This window comes from Thermobia domestica, chromosome 7 (assembly GCF_964235325.1).
Source record: "Thermobia domestica chromosome 7, izTheDome1.hap1.1, whole genome shotgun sequence".
In the NCBI taxonomy this organism is placed as follows: domain Eukaryota; kingdom Metazoa; phylum Arthropoda; class Insecta; order Zygentoma; family Lepismatidae; genus Thermobia; species Thermobia domestica.
The window spans coordinates 201,420,739-201,442,142 of NC_137460.1; the positions used below are offsets into that span (position 1 = coordinate 201,420,739).

The 21,404-nt window shown below is 35.4% G+C and overlaps 1 protein-coding gene and 1 long non-coding RNA gene across 5 annotated transcripts in view; one reads left to right on the plus strand and one right to left on the minus strand.

Annotated features, from left to right (window-relative positions):
- The window catches only part of LOC145690656 (uncharacterized), a 256,803-nt gene that overhangs the window by 87,507 nt on the left and 147,892 nt on the right, over positions 1–21,404 (minus strand). The window lies entirely within an intron of this gene.
- LOC145690657 (uncharacterized) lies at positions 382–19,888 on the plus strand. Its single transcript, XR_014132254.1, has 3 exons — positions 382–576; positions 12,629–12,829; positions 19,590–19,888. It is a non-coding gene; the product is annotated as an uncharacterized LOC145690657 (long non-coding RNA).

The following is a 21,404-nucleotide window of genomic DNA, read 5'->3' on the forward strand; positions in this document are numbered from 1 at the left end:
TTAAGACGTTAACTATGAACGAGGACTGATAAAGGATTTAAAAGTAACTTTTCTAAACCTTTGTAAGAAAGGAAAAAAAAAAAGTAATGTGTAAGATAAAATAAAAATATATACACAAAAAAGAAAGAAAAACGAATATTCTACGAAATGAATTCAAAGTAGGTATTCTTTCTTTCATTGTTGCTAAAACTTCCAGTTACAACGCGCCAACAATGTACAGATTGTCCTCCCAATACAACCCCACTAACAGCAAAGATTGTGAATGTAGCTCTATAGGATCAAGTTTATTGCGCTACGCTTCTGCCAACTGGCGGAGAACACGAGAAACAGGCTGCCTTCCGCGTCAGTAAATGTCCTTCTTCCCCGCGCGGGCCCCACTTTCCCGCGCTCACGTTATCACACACCGCGACCGAAGGAAACGCCTCAGCAAGCCAGCCCCAGTTGTGGCGTCAGTTGAGTTGAATGCCTTGTTCGCTGTGGAGTGGCTTTGCTACGAGTTCCTGCTTTCTTTCTCAACACGGCAGCATATTCACATCACAAGCATCTTCCCACTGCCATTTTCTCTACATACACGAGGTAAGTTCTTTTCTTATCATTTCTCGACCTTTTGTAATAACGTGGGGGTTACTTTAAAAAGTGTTATGGCGGATATAATACGCCTGCGCAAAATACTTGGAGCACAAAATGGCTTCTCTACACACTTTCTTCCGATGACCGTCGCCATTAATTCCATTCTTGCCGTACTTCTATTATTTTCGTTAAAAAGTAATGAAAGCTTTTCTCTAGTGTTCTTTTTTTTTAAAAAAAAAAAAAACTATATACGTATTTTATATTACATATTCAGTAATATATTTTTTTCTACGCTTTCGCTTGAAATGAGCAAATGATTTCTATCGTGCACTGTTTGCTAAGGTGAACTATTTAGGAAGACAGGCCTACCAACCATGGACCGTATATGATAAAACTGTGCCCTATGTAACTTGCTTCAATATAATTCCCCGAATTTCATTCTTCTGTCTGCTCTCATGTTTCCACTGAAATCACCTATTGCAGCAATGGCGCAATACAACACCCTAGCAGCAGTAACAAACGGTAATCATCATTTTCACAGTAAAAATCTAAATCATGCCTCACAAAAACCAATAACTCAATAACCTTGACAATTTTGCTTTATGAAATTGAATATGCTTTAAGATATTATTACCAATGGCTTGCAAGAAACACGAAACTGTTCTGCTTTTCTTTAAAAAAAAAAAAAAAAAAAAAAAAATGTGAAGTATTCCTAACGATCAAAATATGAGTTCATTTTCCGATCCAAATTTTCCACAGAGCACAACACTTACGGGATGTGCATTTTAAAATGCTATTTGTTGTGAAATATGTCGACGCCATATAAACAAATTTCTCAAGAGAATTTTAGGACAACTTTTAATAGTTTATAGTACGGAGAAATTCCATATCCAAACTGGAAATTTAAATTTTCCGTTTTAGAATTATTCAAAAAATAAAATTAAAAAAAAAAAAGAGTGAAAAAGCTGCAGCTAAAAACAAAGCTCTGTCTTGTTTGTCCGATGCCTATTTGGCTTCCATAGTGGAAAGTTCACTTTACTGCCAAACTGCTACTCTTCCCCTACGGGTAACAAATGGACGAAGCCACTTCGCGACTGCTGGTGATGGAGTAAAACCAAGTGGCAGCGACATTCCTTGTTGGACGGAACGTTACTGAGCTAGAACTATTAAAAATATATGCCGCAGCATGGAAATACATACTGAAACTTAAAAGCACATATTAAGAGTGAAAAGTATACTACAATACGCAAATTTTAGTAAGCTGAGGTAGGAAACAACAAATGTTAACCCTCAGAAACTGATTTTTTTTTATTATTCCTCGAAAAATTATTTCTAAAACTTGTAAACCAGCATTCAGCAAGTACACGGCACAAGTTGCTAAATATACAGAGATGGTAATACTACTCAAGAATCCTCGGAAAACATTTTAAAAAGTAATTTCAACTAGAATTTTATCCAACGTATTTTGCATGCAGGGCACAGTTTACAGTTAAGCAGAAAATACTGTGTATTCTACAGAAAGAAAAAATATTTTCGGTAATATTTCAACCTTCCATTCAGACTTGATCAGAAAAAGGCTCAAGAGAACAGTTACCTTATGGCCTCTTTTAAACTTTGAAAGCAAAATGTGGTTATTTATTGATATTGGGACCATAATTTTGAAGCAACCTCAATTATCAAATCTTTCGAAGCAAGAAATCTCACGAAGAAGTCGAAATGTCTTGGTCATTTTTGAACTCAGACGCACTCGTATATACTACGACGTAAAATACTACATTAAGGCGACAATCGATATTGAGAGTTAGTAAAGGATTAATATAATGAAATACCCACGTACTTGAGATAATCCATAAAAAATATTCTTGGTAAACTTGATACATCAACATGTTCATTGGCTACTCTATAAAATACTTTTTTTCCTTTTTAAAATAAATAGTAGCAAAGTATATGCTGGCAACCGATGATGAGAAAACAAAGAAAATGGAACAAAATTTCTATTTACACCGAACACTGCTTTACGAATAGTATAACTTGAGGATGAAATGACTAAGACATAAAGCTAGATGCAACATACTTCAGATAAAAAGGCAATGCACAGAAATAAATGAAATCATGTGCCATATAGTGTAATAGAAGTTTGATTCACTTTCCTTTATCGATCAATTGATGATTACCTCAAAACATCTATATCTAAAAGTAACTTTTGGATTATTTGGAGATATTTGCAGTATAACAAATGAATATTTTGGTGTTTATTCCCAAACTTCTTTTTAAGGATTATTGCCTATTCATAATCCTGATTACTTTAACCTCATAATTCTTTACTTTATAATAATAATAATAATAATAATAATAATAATAATAATAAAAGCAGCAGCAGCCTATGCACCAGAGAGAACTGAGCGGAAATTTTCGAATCACTTTCTTTATATAAAAAACTGACAATAATAACGTTTTTGTATAAAATGTTCAAACTGCCGCGATTGCTATTCAATATTGATTATGGTAAAATTATTTACTGCTAATTATTTTTATTTTCTCCCAAAATTTTTAGGTAATTTTACACTAAATCTCATTATATCCGGAATCGAGTTCCAAAATCTACAGCAACAATGCACATCATCATACAACATTAATTTCATCGTCATTCAACACACAGAAATAATTGTGGAGCTTAAATACTCCGAAAGAAGTGCTTTCATTCACTGCTGTCAATCAGAACATGCTACTTACACATCAACAATTCACCATTAGCTACGTCATCAGTTAGTATACAAATTTTCAAACACTAGATTTATTCCCCGTTAAATTAGCGCCAATTTTTAATAATTAAAAGAAAAGGAATATTTGTAATATGAACGTTAAAACTAAAACGAAGTGAATATTATAACACGGCAATTTCGTTTACGCTATTTTTCTGTGGTTATTATTCTATTTTTCTAACCACATTACCACAAAATCCTGTCGTATTTTACACTAGTTCCGAGTTCTACAACACTATATTCAGATTTTAATTGATTGCTCAATATAGCACATGAACTACTTTTCAACACAAAAATATCACATGACTATCTATTACCGTAATGTCATTCAAAGTAAAATCCTCTTCATTTTTGAAATTAGTTTTCGAAAGACTGTAAAAGGTAATATTAAAACAGTGTCCTAGAAAGTGAACAGTATTATGAAATACAGTGGCAGAAATTTTCAGCTGAGTATGATGTGAAAACAAAATGTCCGCAAAACGTTTTAATATGCAGCAGTTTTAATATGCAGTGTAACTCATTCAGCTCAGTTAGGTACGATGATTTTGTGTTTAGTCTCTGAAAAATTGTACTTGGAATATTACATTTGTTCCTTTCACGAAATTAGTAAATGGTTTCATAAAACTGGATCAAATTTGTATACTGTGCTTTTTCTGCTATAATAGCTCGTCCGTTAGGACCTTCAAAACTATAGTTCTTAACATGTATCAAGAAGCACGCGTCTCTGAAGTACTTTTAACGAGATTATCCTTCCAAGTCTGAACTGCTCATAGTTTTTCCGTAAGTTTACTGGCACCTTTCGAAATAGTCCTTCTAGATATTGTGGTTATCTACCCATCATTCTTCGGTACACTTAAGAAACAGCTTATAAACCAACATCTCTATTTGTGAGGGAATGCTTTTATTTCGAAATTTTGCAACTATCTCAGTTCTTGTTTCTTTTATCGTGTAGGAGGAAAAAATCTTTCATTTACTACATTATAAATGAGTAATATTCATGGCTCTTACGTTCTCGTGTGCGTCCTTACCATAGGATAGTGGCGTCATATTAGGGCAGCCAGACCAGGCAGCTCTGAATGACATAGATCAATCACGATAGTTTGAAAATTGCTAATAGCAAGTCGGAAATGAGTAAATAACTGTAATTTTTATTATTGTGCTCGCACCGAAGTTGTTGGAACATCATACGCAGTTCGTGCTCTGTTCCAGACACATCCACAATACACTTTCATCTCCCCCCCTTACACTACTTTAATCACACTATAATATCAAACGTATACTTTTTCGCTGTGTCATATTATTTTAATAACTAACTTATGAACATTTTCAAAATAGCATTTCTGACATTATATATACAGGGTGGAACATTTGTCCTGAAACGACTTTTTAACTTTTAAATTAATGCTTAAAAACGCTTACGTTTTGTGCCATGTAAATATCAACAGGGAAAACACTGTTTAAGTATACTTTTGTATCACCAGACTAGCAGCTGCCGATCCAACATAAAGTATTTTTTCAAATGGCACTGTGTTCCGATTTTGCATTTCAAATTTAATATTAAACGAAAACAAACAATACTAGATTATAGTTGTTCAGTGTTGCCGCCAAAGGACACTACACTGTCAAAACCATTGAAAACCAACCGAATTTGGTTAGCTTTACAACAGTAAAAGCACGAGTAAGACGAATAGGGCAATGTACATCCAAAATACCTTCATGTCGATACTATGGTCAGGATAAGCGGTAATTTGATTGAATAGGAACAAAGTTACAAGGGATTAAAAATTTTACTTTTTTCAAATTTTTTTAGGTAATATATATCTAACTCGTAGATGGTTTTCAATAAACATAAAGATCATACTGGCATTTACAGGAATGTAACATACCAAACCGTTTTTATGATATGACGAACACCAAACCGTTCTTGAGATATGACGAACATTGCAGAAGTTTGTACCACTGTTCAAAATTATGTAAATAAAACTACAAAATATTATTGCTGTCATGTTACAAAAGCAAAAGAAAACAATCACCATTTTTAAAAATTTCCACAAATGTATCATTTTAACCAGTATAACAATCTTTGTCCATGTTTTTCACATCTCTGGAACCGATTGAAAAATCAAGTTGCTGTAAACGGCATTATGATCTTTAAGTCTATTAAAAACTGTGTGATAGGAAGTAATACTTCTCTAAGCAACTGATGCATGGACCCGGTAGGAGAACAATAAAATTCCATTTCACAATCATTCATCTTCAGTGTTCATCCCTCTCCTTTAGCTTCAAGGATAACCGTATGACGTTTCACTGATTCATTTAAGTACTGTTTCGAAATGAAGCTCTTTGAATAAGTTCAAATTTTCAATTCCTCATAACTTTGTTCCGGTTTATTCGAACTACATATCACGATTATAGTATTAGACTACGGTACTTCGAATGTGCATTGCCCTATCTACCACACTTGCACTATTACTGTTCTGAAAACCTTCAAAATTAGGATATTTCTGATATTCTAGTGCTCTTAGTTTACAGAACTGAATAACTAGTGTGTTACAGTTTTTTTTTTTTATATACAAAGCATATAATAAATAATTTGGCAAAGTGTCATTTGAAAAAACAACTTATGATGGGTTGGCAACTCTATTAATCTGGTGGTTTTGCAGAGTATATTAAACTGTTCAGCTGGTATTTGTATTCTGCAAAGTGTCAGCGTTTTCGTTTGCAAAGGCATTCCAAGATAAATGGTCCACCCTCTATATTAGTGGGCCAATTATTATTATTTTAATTATGGGTAATGCGGTAAAGGAATCATTGGTGGCACTAAGTTCACACAAAAAGAATAATCTCTGAATAAGTATAATTAAGGTGACCTTCTAAATTAGTTTATATATATATCGCTTCATTCCGTATAATAGGCAAAAACAAAGTTTTGTTTCGATATGCTATCGGTTTCTTCCTTTAGTCTGTTTATGTCCTTGCCACCACTTACTTCTTTTATTCTGTTCGATGCGTAGATGTGACATTTTTAGTTGACTTCGCGCAGCACGCCTCATTTACAAGTGGTGGAGTATCTGGAACGGGGTGGAGCAGAGAGTTTGAATAAAACCAGTCAGGCGGGGTATTTTCCCTGCGCTCCGTCAGTAAGACTGCAACATTTGCTCTGTGTGGACGTGAACACTTATATCTCGTGTGATACGGCGCTTTTGTGTACTGTTAACCGATAAACGTTTTGTGCGTTGTAATTAAGACAATTTTACGACTGGCTAGTGCAAAGAGCCACTGCCGTGTAAAGAGCGCATTTTAACATTATTTTAGCGAGATGTGGCACATATTTCTAAGTCACATGCAACGGATGGCATTTAAGTTCCTACCTCCTTGCTAGCAACGCACCGTGGACAACCTGGGCGAGTACTTTGAGGGCTGTCAAACACTGTATACTTGTACTGTGTTCTTGCCACATCAATGTGATGATATCACACGTCACTCCTGTGTCTGTGCTTCGTATGTGTTGTTCATGTTATAATGAAACTCCGTTGTCCTGTGTTTCGCTCTTCCGTACGAGAGCTAATTATATCCATACTTCATGTGGTGTCAACATTCAAAAATTCGAACTACATACTTTCAAATGCATATATTCGGTCCTTCGTATTGTACTCAGCAGTGTTTCCATCCAGGTACATTTCCGGGAGTCCTCCCTCCTCCTCTGAGCTAAAGGGAATTGCGATTACGTATTATTCTTATGTAGGTCACGTTCTTTAGTAAGTGTCCCAGTGCAGCCCTCTCATATTTTGATTGTGCCTCTAGGCCAAACTTGTACTTAGTTCACTAGAAAAAGTACTTGGCGTAACTTTCGAACAAACTCTTGTGCACCTACTTATAAACATGCATATTACTCTAGCATGAATCTACAATGTACAAAAAATATAATTCAGAAGCACTATTGTGGACATTTAGGACGAAAAGAAAGAAAAAAAACTATGCATGTATATGATGTTATTCTTTCGAAGCTATTTACCCAAACTTTTAAACTAAGTGGGTCGTTCAAGGAAAAAGGTTTTCCTATTTTGTTTTGGAGAAACTACGAGCCCATTAATTGACATGAAAGTAGTAATGTGTTCTTTCGTCTTTCTTCTACATTTACAATGCAATGTTCGTGAGGGCTACCACGCGTGTGCGGCGCGTGATTAGCATGAATCACGCAGTGAGAAACGTGCCCTGGCCATAAAGACTAACAAATCATGAGGAAAAACATATGTTGACGGTGTGAAAAAAAGACATTCCTTCTATGATGCAATATAATTGGGCAAATGGCCTTGTTCCTACCGACATCCACAGGAAGCTGGTTGTGTTTATGGAGATTGTAATATCAGTGCAAATGATGCGGTGGTGGTGCTTTATATATATATATATATATATATATATATATATATATATATATATATATATAAACGATAAACAAACAAGTAAACTCACTGAACAATATTCAAAACACATATGGCCTGTTGCCTGGATTCTCTGACCCGGTACCACCATGAAGGGAACAACTTTCTCTGTGGTATTGTGACTCAGGATTAGAACTTCGTTTATCACTACACTCCAGAATTCACGCAAACATCGATGTATGGAAACATCCCACGTATCCTGTGAGGAAGAAGTTCAAGGTTTAAGCATCTGAAGGTACGGCTCTTATGACTGTGTTTTGGGATTCCACGGGAATAGTGCTCACAGAGTTTCTGAAGAAAAGGGGAACAGTCAATGGTGCAGGTTATTGTCAAACATTAGACAAAGTGATAAAACATAATTCGCCGGAAACGTCCTAAACTCCTTTCTACTAGTGTCATTCTTCTAGATGACGATGCTCGTCCCCATTCGGTTGTAATACGATAGGCTAAACTTCGAGGAAAGAAATGGGACAAGTTACCTCTATCTCCCCTACAGCTCGGACTTGGCCCCGAGTTACTTTTACTTGTTTCCTCAACTGAAGTCCGGCTGAATGGTCAACGTTTCCAGAATGATTTGCAGGTTCAGATAGGTATGAAAAGTATTCCAAGCTCTCTCGATCCCGACTTTTTGCAGCTGAGTTTCAAAAACTCGTGCAACGATGATTGGACAAACGCTTGTGCCCCTTGGACATTATGTTAAAAAGTCAGAAAAGACCACGCTACTTGGTACAACTCAACTTCTGTCTGTACCAAAAGTTGTATTTGTTTGTAAAAAATAAAGTTTTGGCTACATAAGGATTTTTTCCTTCAACTATCCAGTATTTTGAAAGAAAACCGTATAGTGGTGCTAATGACATTTAAAATAACAGAAGTTAAGATTCTCATCGGACTATCTACTTCCAAATGAAATTCAGCATACTTTTTTAAACGTCAATGTGTACTTGTGTGTTTGAGAACGGTCATTTTTTAATCGTTTGCTCAGAACACAATACAACACAGAAGAAACCAAAACTTGAATTATTTAAGCTGTGTAATACGGATGGTAGAAATATCTGTATGGATAGAAAAACGAAAGTTTATCAAGCACGTACCACAGAATTCTTATAACAATAAACTCGCGATTATTCGCGGAACTGGGTAGTACCGCAACCACGGATAATTCGCAAAATGGCTGAAAAAGGACACAAGACAGCACAAAGATACTTCTGATATTTTAAAAAATAGAATCTAAACATACAATTATGACTTAATAAACAAGTTTTCTGTACTTACAAGTTTCTTGGTTTATTTTCACAAACAATAACGGTCTACTGTTCTCTTTTTGTCTGTGTTAAAACATTTCTTCTTTATTCGTGATTTTTTTTTTTTTTAACAATATTTTGGCACAAACAATGCATCGTCTTGTTTCCTCCAGATATGAGAAAGAGGCGTATAAGGGAAGGAGGAGAGGTAGTGCCAATGTCCTTGGTTGATTCACTTCCATTCACCCTTCACTGGTTGTCGCTCTAAACTTCTACACCTGCCGATCATGACTCACATTCTTTCAACACGTGTGCTTCCATTTCCCTATATTCTTTGTCCTTATTTACAGTATTGTATATTTTGCTATAACGTTTAATTGTATGCCTAATTCTGTAACTTATTCTACGGTTGTTGATTTTTCTTTTAATGCCGTAATTTGTTGTCGCAAAAATAAATAAGATAAAAAGGAAAACCGTGGATAATCGAAATTCACTTTACATTAAAATATGAAACAAGCAACAAAACGTAGGTCTTTAGCGGTTTAGACTAACGCAACTACTTCAAGGTATAAATCAGGCATTAGCAAATTATGCTAGGCGAAGTCCCACAGAAATAGTATAGCCAATTTTCTTTCTCCTGTAATTTAAATGTATACGAATAAGTAGAACATGGGGTGATAAAGTGAAGGGGGAGATTGAGAATTCGGATTAAGATGGCAGGTAACCAAGAACTAAATACGAGCAACTTTACGTAATATTGATTTGCGTACATGGATTAATTTATCGACATAATGCTATGGTATCAACAAAACAGGATCAGAGCAGGTGTGTAAACATTTAGCGTATTTTGAAAATGATGGGGCTCTAATCGTGATGAATAACAATTTGCAAATGTAAGTTAGTAGTGCTTCTGCTTACGCTCTTTCTTTTGTGAGCCTTGTACAGTACCCTGCAAATATGCATACCTCTCCTTTCAATGTTGTTTCGTCAACAATCTCCGAACACACGTACAAATTTAAGAAGCATACGAAATGTGTCTTTAAATAGCTGGACTGATGCTACAAAATCTTCTATTGGTTATTTTGTATAACATTATACCCTTCAAAGTATCTCCTGCACGATCACCAGACCGTTTCATCAGAATGTTTCATTGCTGGAAGCAATGTTGCCCGTCGTTTTCGGAAACCATGTTCGTGACACCCGTCACTTCTCTTTTTACAACTTCTTCAGTCTCAAATTTATTTCCTTTCTTTGTCCTGACTTCATCTTAGGAAATAAAAAATGTACGGAGCAAAATCCGGCTAATAGGGCGGATAATCTAACAGGGATCCCATATTTGACAAAACTAGTCTTCACTGACAGTACCATGTGAGCAGGGGCATGATCTTGGTGCAGGATCCATGACTTTTTCGTCCACAAATCAGTTGTTTTCTTACTCGCTCAAGAAGGGCTGTCAGCACATTAACATACCTAATCCTAAGAACATCAAATTCTTTTTTTTTTTTTTTTTAATAAATAAAAAAGCGATCGTCATTGCTTTGAATTTCGATGTGCTCATCTGAACTTTCAAATGGAGTGGGGAGCTCGGGCTCTTCTAATACATTGACTGGCGTTTGGTTTTAGAAAATGAAATGAAATCTTCGAGTTTTACGTCCCATGGTTATGCCGAGTAGGCTAAAGAAGACGGTGATGACGAGAAATGAATGAAATGGTGGAATGAAGAAAGTGGGAGTAAACACACACACGGTATTTGTCCATCACAAAGTTCACTTGGCGCAAGCTGGGATCGCGTTTGGTTTTGGAACTGTACGTACGTGGAAAACTAAAATTCGTCACAGGTTATCACTCTAAGAAAATAAGGTCTCTTTCGATATTTGTCAAAATGTTAGCACATTTTGTATATATATATATATATATATATATATATATATATATATATATATATATATATATATATATATATATATCAGATTTTTTGGCACCATTTTGGTTTGAGTTACTTTCTTCATGTTGAATTTTGTACGGTCGTCTGTGATCACTTCTCGTTCCTCTTTAAACCATTTGAATTACTCAAAAACTTGGATACGTAATAAACAGTCATCTCCATACACTACCTTTAGCAAACTAAAAGGGATGTCGCGGATTTTCCCAGTTTAAAAAGGAACTTCACAATAATACATTTTAGCACTACGCATTTCCCCCTTCGTGCGAAGGCCACAGAGGAACTTAGCGGCTTGCATCCTGGGCAATCACTCATTCGATGGACAGGGCATCATGGTATACACTCATGAATCTATTGACTTTCACGCACTTGCTGTTCACCAATAGCAAAATCAGTTTGCTTCTTTTTCTAGCCACACTTTGCTTAATAGTTTTACGTTTCTCGCTACGTAAAGCTGATAAGATGTTACCGCCCTTTCCATCGTATGTTGTACAGATTTTCTCTTATATGGAAGTTTGAAATTTACAAGTTAGACGATATATCAGTAATTTTATCAAATATTTAGTTTTCACTGTTCCCTTATTAATGTTTCATTTCTTTCATCACATAGGTAAATCCATAGAGATCCTTGCCTATTTCACCAATGGGCCTAAACGAAACAAAATTTGGTACAGAACTTCCTCACAGCTATATAGTTACAGTAGGTTATATGGTGGGTGGAAGACCCAAGTCTGCGTTCCGGTAGGAGCTCATATGGTGCGGATTCCACTTATGTTCTAGTGCTGAATGGGACACTTACTCTAACTTCAATTAAAAAAAAAAAAATAAAATAAATTGTTGCACAGGGTTGGTTACTGAAATACGAAACCTTAATCTCTTGAAATTGATTTTAGGGTGTTAAAATGGTAAAAATTAGGTGCGTATCAGGTCGAAATAAACTTAAGAAATTGTGTAAGTTGCGTTTCTTCTTACTTCTGACATGGGAAGTTTTAGACGCAAGGTAACACCGGGAGATGGACGAACGGGGGAGTCGATTGTTGTCAACATTTGGGTGCTTTTGGGGTTGCAAGGAAGGGAAACTGAACCTTTCAGTTTCTATAACTATATATGAGGGAAAAAGTCTCTACTATAAATTTGCTAAGCAATCGAACATGTATGTAACTGTGGTAAGGTAGAAATAAGTAAAAAATGCAGACACATTATGTACATTTTCTCAAAATACTTTAAGTCAAAAACCTCATCGTCGAGCTTTAGACACCCTACTCCCGGTACTACTATGTCTTTTTATCATTAATACTCACTCATGTTCCCACATTCCCCCCTTAAGTTACGAAATAAATTCCCTAGCGTTAAGAATCTGCTTCGTTTTTAACATTTTAAAAATAATTAAAACAATAAAAAAAAATGGCTTAATAGGTTCACTTTTATGTCGTAGTATCAATTTGTGTTAAGCTTATCAATAATGAAGCAATATCTATATTCCAAAAATACATATTTAGTAGTGTGAACATTAAACAGAAGATCAAAGATTTATATTAATCAACTGTGTACAATTTATAATTTATATATTCAGTCAGTATTCACGTCGGAGCCTAATTTCCAGATATTGTAAAGCAAGGTATTACACATATTAATTAACATTAATGAAGTTTCGTACATGTTACATTGCAGAAGTACAGGATCTGACTGAATGCAGATGGAGTCACGAAGATACTCAAGAACAAACAGAAACTTGATGTACTGGACTTTTCGCCTCTTATACCTGCCAGTTCCTGTTCCCTGAACACATGCATTCTGGTGATTTACTTCCCTACATGGAAACTGAAGGTTCTGTGCTTTAGATGAGATGTGTTAGCGGTCGCCTTGCTCTAAGTAAGTAGTTTTCCATTATTTTACTATTGAACTGAAGGAGGGGGGCGTTTTACGACTCCGAATTTCCACAAATTACACAAGCCAAGAGAAAGAAAATATGGGAGCTTACATTTCCACTACGTGAAATAATGTATTGGTCATAGTTCATGCATCACAGAAAATAACTCGAATGTTTCACTCTTTCTCATACTTGTTACTAGAGATGCAAAAACTAAAAAAATAAGTTTGTTTTTTTTCGGCTTCTGGGAAATTTTAAGCTTTATTAAATATTTCAGTTTTAGTAGATATATAACAGTGCATTCCACCCTTCTTTACCCATTATATAACACACACAATTATTATGGAGAAAAAAAAATTAAGAATCAGAGAAAATCGGTCACTAGACAGGAAAGAAAAGCGTAAATCCGTGGACGCAGACAGTTTTCTGGTTCCCATAAATTGTTTGCAGCGCTCTTACCTTAACGTTCAATGACAAAATGTTTTAGTAAGAAGTTTAAGCGTGTTAACAATTACTGTTTTGAAAATGATTTCGATTACCAAAAACAAAATTATCATTTAAAATTTAGAGGAGAGGCGTCTAGTATCAAAAGCCGCCAAATCCATTTTTTATCGAAATTGAGTTCTATATCACTTGCTCGTTCTATATCACTTTCATCTAAAGGAATTCCATGGAAACAGAATTTTGTTTAAATGCTTAATATTTGACACTAAAAAATGCTTAATATGGGACTGTACGCTTGTATATGGCGCTTCACTGCACGTTTTGCGAGATTACTCGAAACTAACCGAAATGGATGTGATGGATTTTGATACTAGACGCCTCGCATACTTCCTGCTAGTACAGTGGCTAGCGCATGCACCTTGGCACACGTGATTCTAAGTTTGATTCCCGGTGGGAGGGCAAAAAGAAAAAAAAATGAAGGGACCTCTGCAGTAACAAGGTAAATGAAAAATGGAGGTTTTGAGTTAGAAAGCTTATAAACTTAAGTGCAACGTGTTAATTAAAAGTATATACAAATATGGAGGAAAGTGTTATTGGTCTGTGCCTTGAAGCATTAAATGGAGAAAACCGAAAATGGGGAATAATACATAATGAAGATGGAGAAGTAAGCATGTACTTTGTTATTGAATATCCTAAAGTAGTGATGAAAAAAAAAGGACAGTAAGAACACATAACGACTTGTGTGACAACATTTATAGTGCAACACACGAGGATACAAAATATACAATAATCCGAATGTTGTAGGCAACAAAATCCGGAAACGGCACTGTCGTGAGCCTTGTTTAAAATCCCAAATCGGATACGTCCATTTCAGTTACAAAAACATCAGCATGGTTCAGAATGTTCTTGTGAAACTGCTGCTTGGCACAGAGCTTTCACAGCCTTCTTCTTTGAATCCTTTATTCCCGGTTTGGCTGGCTTCTTGAGGGAGGTCAGAATGATGTCCAGTAATTGTCCCTGCGCCGAATAAGCTTTTTCTCCTACACCGCTATACATTCCCGAAACTGACACAGATTCATATGAGGGCTTTTTCACGTTCTTTACGGGAGTTTTCACCCTTCCTCCTCGCCCGATTTTCTGGTAAATCCGAAAACCGGGTTTGTCGGTAGCTCTTCCATCGAGAATTAAATGTACAACATATTGTGTCAAGTGCTCATTTAAGCCTAGCACACTACAAATACCTTTTAAAAAATGACGAAATTATCATTTTGAAATTTACAATTATAAAATAATAATAATAATAATAATAAGACTCGTGACTAATTGCTTTTTTCTAGATATAGGCTTTGTGGCATACTACTCCCTTAAACAGTTGGATGCCTGAATGTCTCATATTTTTTAATGGGTCTTCAACATTCAGATTCTTCGAAAATCAACGATGTTCACCCTGAAATATCTCAAAAAGGACACACACATATATAAAAAAAATCTCAAATTCTCGAATCTTCACTAAATAATCATTATTACCGTAGTAACATCTAGTTAAAATTCTATCACCGAGACTAGTTTCTGAGTTGCGTTATTTATTCGTGGCAATGCGTAAGTTATACAGTTCCCACTTCAAGCAAGAACACAAACAACTGTTAATCCTTCTCTTTTTATCTTCTTGAACATTTCATTGCTAAAAAAAGTTGACTGATTTCTGTATATTTTTCGCTGATACTGAAAATTCAACCTACAGCAGATGTGAATTCTATTGGTGATAGTTTCCTTAGCACTTTACTAATTAGCACTCAAACTTGTCATCTTTAGAGATTTGGATAAGTTTTGAACTCATGTCGATGAAAAAAAAGTGAGTAAAAAGATTGTTCTTTTCCTCAGTTGTTCCTTCACTTTTCCCGAGACACCAGTTCTTGTCGTAAATGCAAGCTACGATATCTTGTAGTTTCAGTGACAACACATTTAGTTCTGGAATTGCTGTAGTGCTGCAATCAATAGACTGTCTTGAGTATGAACATACATAACATCTGATTTTTGTTTGAGTTGAAGGTACCTATGAAATGACCTTGTCTGTGGAATTTGCTTGCAAAAATTAAATCTCCTCTATAATGGCATGCTATTTTATTGCATCTCTTCTAATGGTACATAAATAAACCGAATGGATTGCGAACTAGTTCCAATAGAAAGACAGCCGATTGGGCGCAGTTTGGCAGCGCCGACCTTTTCTTTTTTTATTCTTTTGTATTTTGTTTAAACAGTAAGCTAAATAGGACTTCCTATTAATAAAATGGTCTCGAGTACTTCATAAATTACATCTGATCAAAAACTATGTAAGACAAAACAGCGTTTATTTTGGATAATTATTTCCATCACACCATGATTTAACAATTAGTCTGTTCCAGTAACATATTATTACAATTGAACTGAACTATATGTTTCAATGCCTGATATACATAGTTTGGTTGCAGAATGAACTACCGATTTAGCTGTACCTTCGTTGCTAATAAGCCGAATCTCGCTACAAACTCAAAAGCTAGTTAGGTCTCAGTGATCAAAATTTAATTAACTACCTGTGACTACGGAAGTAACAATGGTTTTGCGAAATTTCAGACTTTTCAAGTGTGTTCCTGTTGATATATTTCAGATTGAACATAGGCGATTTTCGGAAAATTGCAATGTAAGAAAAGAGACTAAGGTATCCAATTTTTTTTAAAGGAAGTAATAATATACCACAAAACCTATAATTAAAAAAAAACTAACCGTGAGTCTTACTTCTTTATTTTTTTATATATATATTATAAAAATGATAATTTGCATTTTGCAAATTTTCAGGAAATTTTTGAAGATATTTGTAATCTAGTAAGCTTTAAATCTTCACTGTTGAACATTGAAATCTCTTTCAAGTGTTTTTGTTTGAAATAACTATCCTCAAAAGTAGCAGAGCTATAGTGTTTACCGCAAACCTTTGTAAAATACAAAATAAACTTACGCGCCTATGCACAGTGGTTGCTAAAGAAGAAACTGAACATTGAAAAATTAATGAATATTTATTTTCAATTATCTCAACAAAGTACAACTTTTTTGTACAAAAATTAAAAAATAATCACAACTGGGTAATTTGATATGAATTTATCCCATTAAAAAGAGAGTAACGATGGAAAGCGTAACGAAACGGAAACATGGCCACGATGTTGCTCATCGCCTCAGGTTTAATTGCGCTAGAGATGACAGTTCTACCATGAATGCCGTCCGCATCCGCTAAAAAATCTCGTAGCAAATCACGATTACCTGAATTCGCTTTAAAAATAAATGAATATATTCAGCTTGAACTCTAATACTGACTACAATTAGCAGCGGTCCAGGATTCATAATTTCTTCAAGGAGAAGATACACATGTCCATGTGTCATTCTATCCGTTTTCAGTACCATCAAGACTCTGATATCATCCAACAATTCAGCACCACAAATTTTTACTTACTTGCCTACACGTTGCTTAATTCTCTCGAGTTCATTGTTCGAATACTTAATTTTATTTCGAAGAAGATTGTATCAATCGACCTATTGTATGAATTCAAGGATAAGAACTGGCAAATAAAAATCTCGATGAACGAAAAAAAATGAAATGGAATTTTTGAGTTTTACGTCCCACAGTTATGCTGGATAGGCTAAAGGAGACGGTGATGATGAGAAATGAATGAAATGGTGCAATGAAGAAAGTGGGACGAAACGGGAGAACCCCGAGAAAACCCTCGCACACGGTGTTTGTCCACCACAAAGTTCACTTGGCGCGAACTGGGATCGAACCATGGACCCCATGCACAAGAGGTGAACGCTCTACCACTGAGCCACCGCGGCCCCTCGATGAACGAAAAAAAAATTCAGCACTGAAGCTATATGAGACGTGAACTTATAGCAGAAAATGGACAATGAAGTGTGGCTTGTTGCGTAATACATGCAGTCACGCGTTATTCTGATGGAAAATCAGCTCCATTGAGGAACTGCAATAAAGGGACTGCCACCAGGTTCAACAACTCATTGATGTACCATTACCTAAACAGAAACATATAAACGCCGATTAGTTGCAAGCAGGCGCGGAATCAACAGCAACCCATGGATAGCCAAGATAGTTTGAATAGCCTTCAGCACAAACACACATCTGTTATTATTTCCAACTTATCTTTATTCATTTAAGTTATTAACTTTGTAATACGTGTTTATTAACTTCCATGGTACCTTCGCTTCATATTGTATACTGTATGTGTATTAAAAACCTGAACTCGCTTGGGGCATTATCTAATATTATTCAATTGAGCTCATTTTTCTCATGAGTTACTTTGATCTGACATGGGACTATTTCAATCGATGAGACTGGAGAAAAAAAAACAAACTCAGAAGTCGAAAAGTAAGGAGCATCCAAATACGACGACAGGCAAATTAAAACAAGTGACGACGCATATATCCCGCGGAGTGTAAGTTGTTAACACTAACGTTTGTTACGGATATTGATGAGAATCCTCAAAGACAAGAACTTATACGTCAGATCAATCGTGTGTTGAGTATACTGAAGTAAGGTACGTGATACATGCATTCATTTAGCATTAGAATAAAGGCAGTGAATGAGAACATAGAGGTGGGTGCCTTTTTTGACTGCTGAGGAAATTGTAAGACGCGAGACCCACTGTGCTGCTGTGAACAATGAACACAACACGTCACGTTCACATGTGCTGGAATGCGGTAGATTTCCGAGAGGCATGTACAGTGCAAAACAATGCTTCCCCAGGAAAGGCCACCAATCTGTCATTACTTCTAATGTTCCTACTCGAGTGGAAGGTTATCCGGGAAAACAGATGGATCACTCTGAAAGAAATTGGCTGTGGTTTCATACACATACAAGTACAGGAAAGTTTGCGCAGTGAGTTTCATGTAATATGTAATTTAACGGAGGAACAAACTATCCACGAGAGATATGTTGTATTTTCACAGAAAACAAAACGTGGTGCCTAAAGCAAAAGGTAGAACCAACAGTGGGAACATCAGGATTCTCTCCCGACGAAAATTTAAAGTGATATACCATTTCCAATTTATAACCAAATACAAAGAAGAATAGGCTCATTGTAAATACTAATGCGTGTATATTGCTTCTGGTTAAATTTCTGACGGGGATATACACATTACGAGGTATCGAAGCATGTTCTCAAAAGCTACAAATAACGTCAATTGTGCTCTTAATACTTAGACTGGCCGCCTTGGGCTGTACCGGATGTACATGAACCATACACATTTGGCTCCGAATAAGGATAGAGGAAAATAAACTGATCAATTCAGTTCATAGCCGGCTATGCTCTTCCAGATTGGAAATTGCGTTACTTGTGTCTCCGACAAAAGGTAAATGTTTTACTTTTAGTCAAAAATTAAATTACAACTGAAACAGCAAAATTAATTCTGACCAGCATTATAACATGGTTTCTTATGTGTGAAACAACAACGTTCCTTCTTCAAAACAAATTGGATTTGTAGAAGTTTCCTGCAAATCCTATTACCTGGCTACCAAAAATCAAGTATATAAATGGTTCTACGAATAAACCATAATCGAAATCAGTTTTGACACAAAAAGATCTTAAAAAGCACGTAGTGATAATTTACTGAACAATGCACAAATAGGAGGACTAAGTTACCTGTCTCGACATACTATACATGGGCTGTTTCAACTTCAAGCTACCCTTGAAGCTATAATAAATGATCTGAACAAATGAAAAGAAATCTTTTAAGTTTTATGTCCCACGAATATACAAGCTAGGCTGAGGGAGACGGTGATAATGAGAAATGAATAAAATGTTGGAATGAAGAAAGTGGGAGAAAACGGGAAAACCCCGAGAAAACTCACACACATGGTGTTTGCCGACCAGAAAGCTCAGGCGCGAGCTGGAATCGAACCAAGGACCCCATGCACCAGAGGTGAGCGCTCTACCACGGCCCGTAGCCTGAACAAGTGGTATGCAAATAATAATAATAATAATATAAAATAAAGCAAGAGATTACTTAAAACATTCTACTTAGGTTTCTTCATTTAACATTTCCTTGTAACAGAGTAAAGTTTTGGTCTGTTTTCTTGCCTATAAACTGACATTATACAATCACCTCACGGCACTCACTCCTATCCAAGTTCACTTTATCGGAATCTTCAAGGAAACAATGAAACTCTTGGGTATTCGAATGTCGAATCGTATAAACATTTATAAAGTTCTTTGTTAAAATTATAATTGTTACTTTAAATTTTCTTTATATTTTATTTAATTATCTTTTTTTTTTTCTTCACAGTGTCGAAAGTTCATGTCCCATGAAGGGGTTTCTTCAGGAAACACAATATGAGAGCTGTTACGTGAAATCAGAATCAAAATCTGAGTTTGCAACTACTACCGCTGATTGAAGATGAAAGCTTAAGAACAGGACGTACTGGTGCAAAGTCGCCACAAATCCAAACCCAAAGGTGATTTATTGGATGTCGAAGAATCATATATGAAATGTGTCAGTATTCTTGAGTGTATTACAATATGCACAAATCAAATGTATTCTGTTTTTCTAATAGCTCAAAGAAATAAATATTCCATGATCATATACTTTTACTTTTTGATTTGAAATTGTCTTTATTTAGCATTAGTCTTTCCACTTACTTCTTAGTCTATTCACTACGTATCTTTTTATATGTCGTATTAATTTGCATGTATGTTGTGGGCAGGGGGCGTCATTTAGGGGTGCAGGAGGGGGCAAACCTTGCATTTGCCTCCCCCCCCCACAAGAGTTTGAGGAATACATATACTTTAATTGATTGTCTGCAAATATACTATTACAAAACGTGAAAGTCTTACGTCGGTGGTGCTCTTGTCCCCCTCAATCGAAGTCTGAAATGACGTCCCTGGTTATAAGTTTACCTGTGCATATATTACACGAAATCATGCAACTAAGACGAAATGGGAACTTACTGCTACAATAACTTATCTCACTCTTAACAGTAGATGTTCACATACATATATCAGCAGATCTTATGTCTGCAATCTGCATATAAGGGATCGAGACCAAAAAGGATAGTAAAATAAACTCCCTTCATAACATTGGTCTTCTGCTAGGACGACAAAACCTGAAGTTACGGTTTGCCTTTTTCGACTCGATTCACACAAGATTTGGTTTTGACAGCTCAAATTTACTGTTTTAAGTTGTCTCCCTGATAATACAATACAAAGTGAAACGAATTCGTTTTTATATAAACATGCTTAAGGATAACTATAAAAAATTATGAGCAACATCCTTATTTCAAAACTTGTTTTCACGAAAGATTTCACCTTTTTTTAAAGCAAGTTTAGATATACAATAAACCAAGGAGTGTAACGCAACATTTACTTAGAATAACTATTAAAAAAAAAAAAAAAAAAAAAATCCTACTAGCTTAGAATCAGTGAAAGGAACGCCATTCGTCAATAAACGACAGGGAATTTCCTATTATTATTATTATTATTATTATCCTACAAAGAAACTGGATCGGCTGATCTTGCTGATTTAGACATGAATCTAGTTGAATTCATAGTTGTTTCATTTGTAGTTTAATTGTTGGTCAATTTAGTGATTTAATCACTTTTACGCGCACAAATAGATTAACAGAAAACAATATTTACTTTAGTCGCAAGGCAACTGGCTACACTATGCTAAGTATATTATGCACTATATGTTGTTTGGTTTAACATTTAAAAAATATATCCATGACTGGGAGGGATTTTGTTCTTTTTTGTTCAGTATTTGGGTATGCTTATATTTTACCCAATTTACGTAATTTCAGTGACTGATCAAATATCACAGCTTCGTCGAATAGGCGAATAGCTAAGACGCTCATGCAAGTACGCCTAATTTCCGGATTCAGTTCTTCCATTATACTGTAACCCACGAACTAAATAAACATCATACTCTGTATAAGTTTCAAGATGTGACCCGACAAATTAATCATATCTACTCAACTCTTTTAAAAAAAATAGTTTAGCAAAAATTATAAACATGTGGTCTTCTCCGAAAACCCAAAGTTAAGAAAGCCGTTATTTCCTCCATATCAAAGTTTATATCTGGCAACTGGCACCATGCTATTATGTA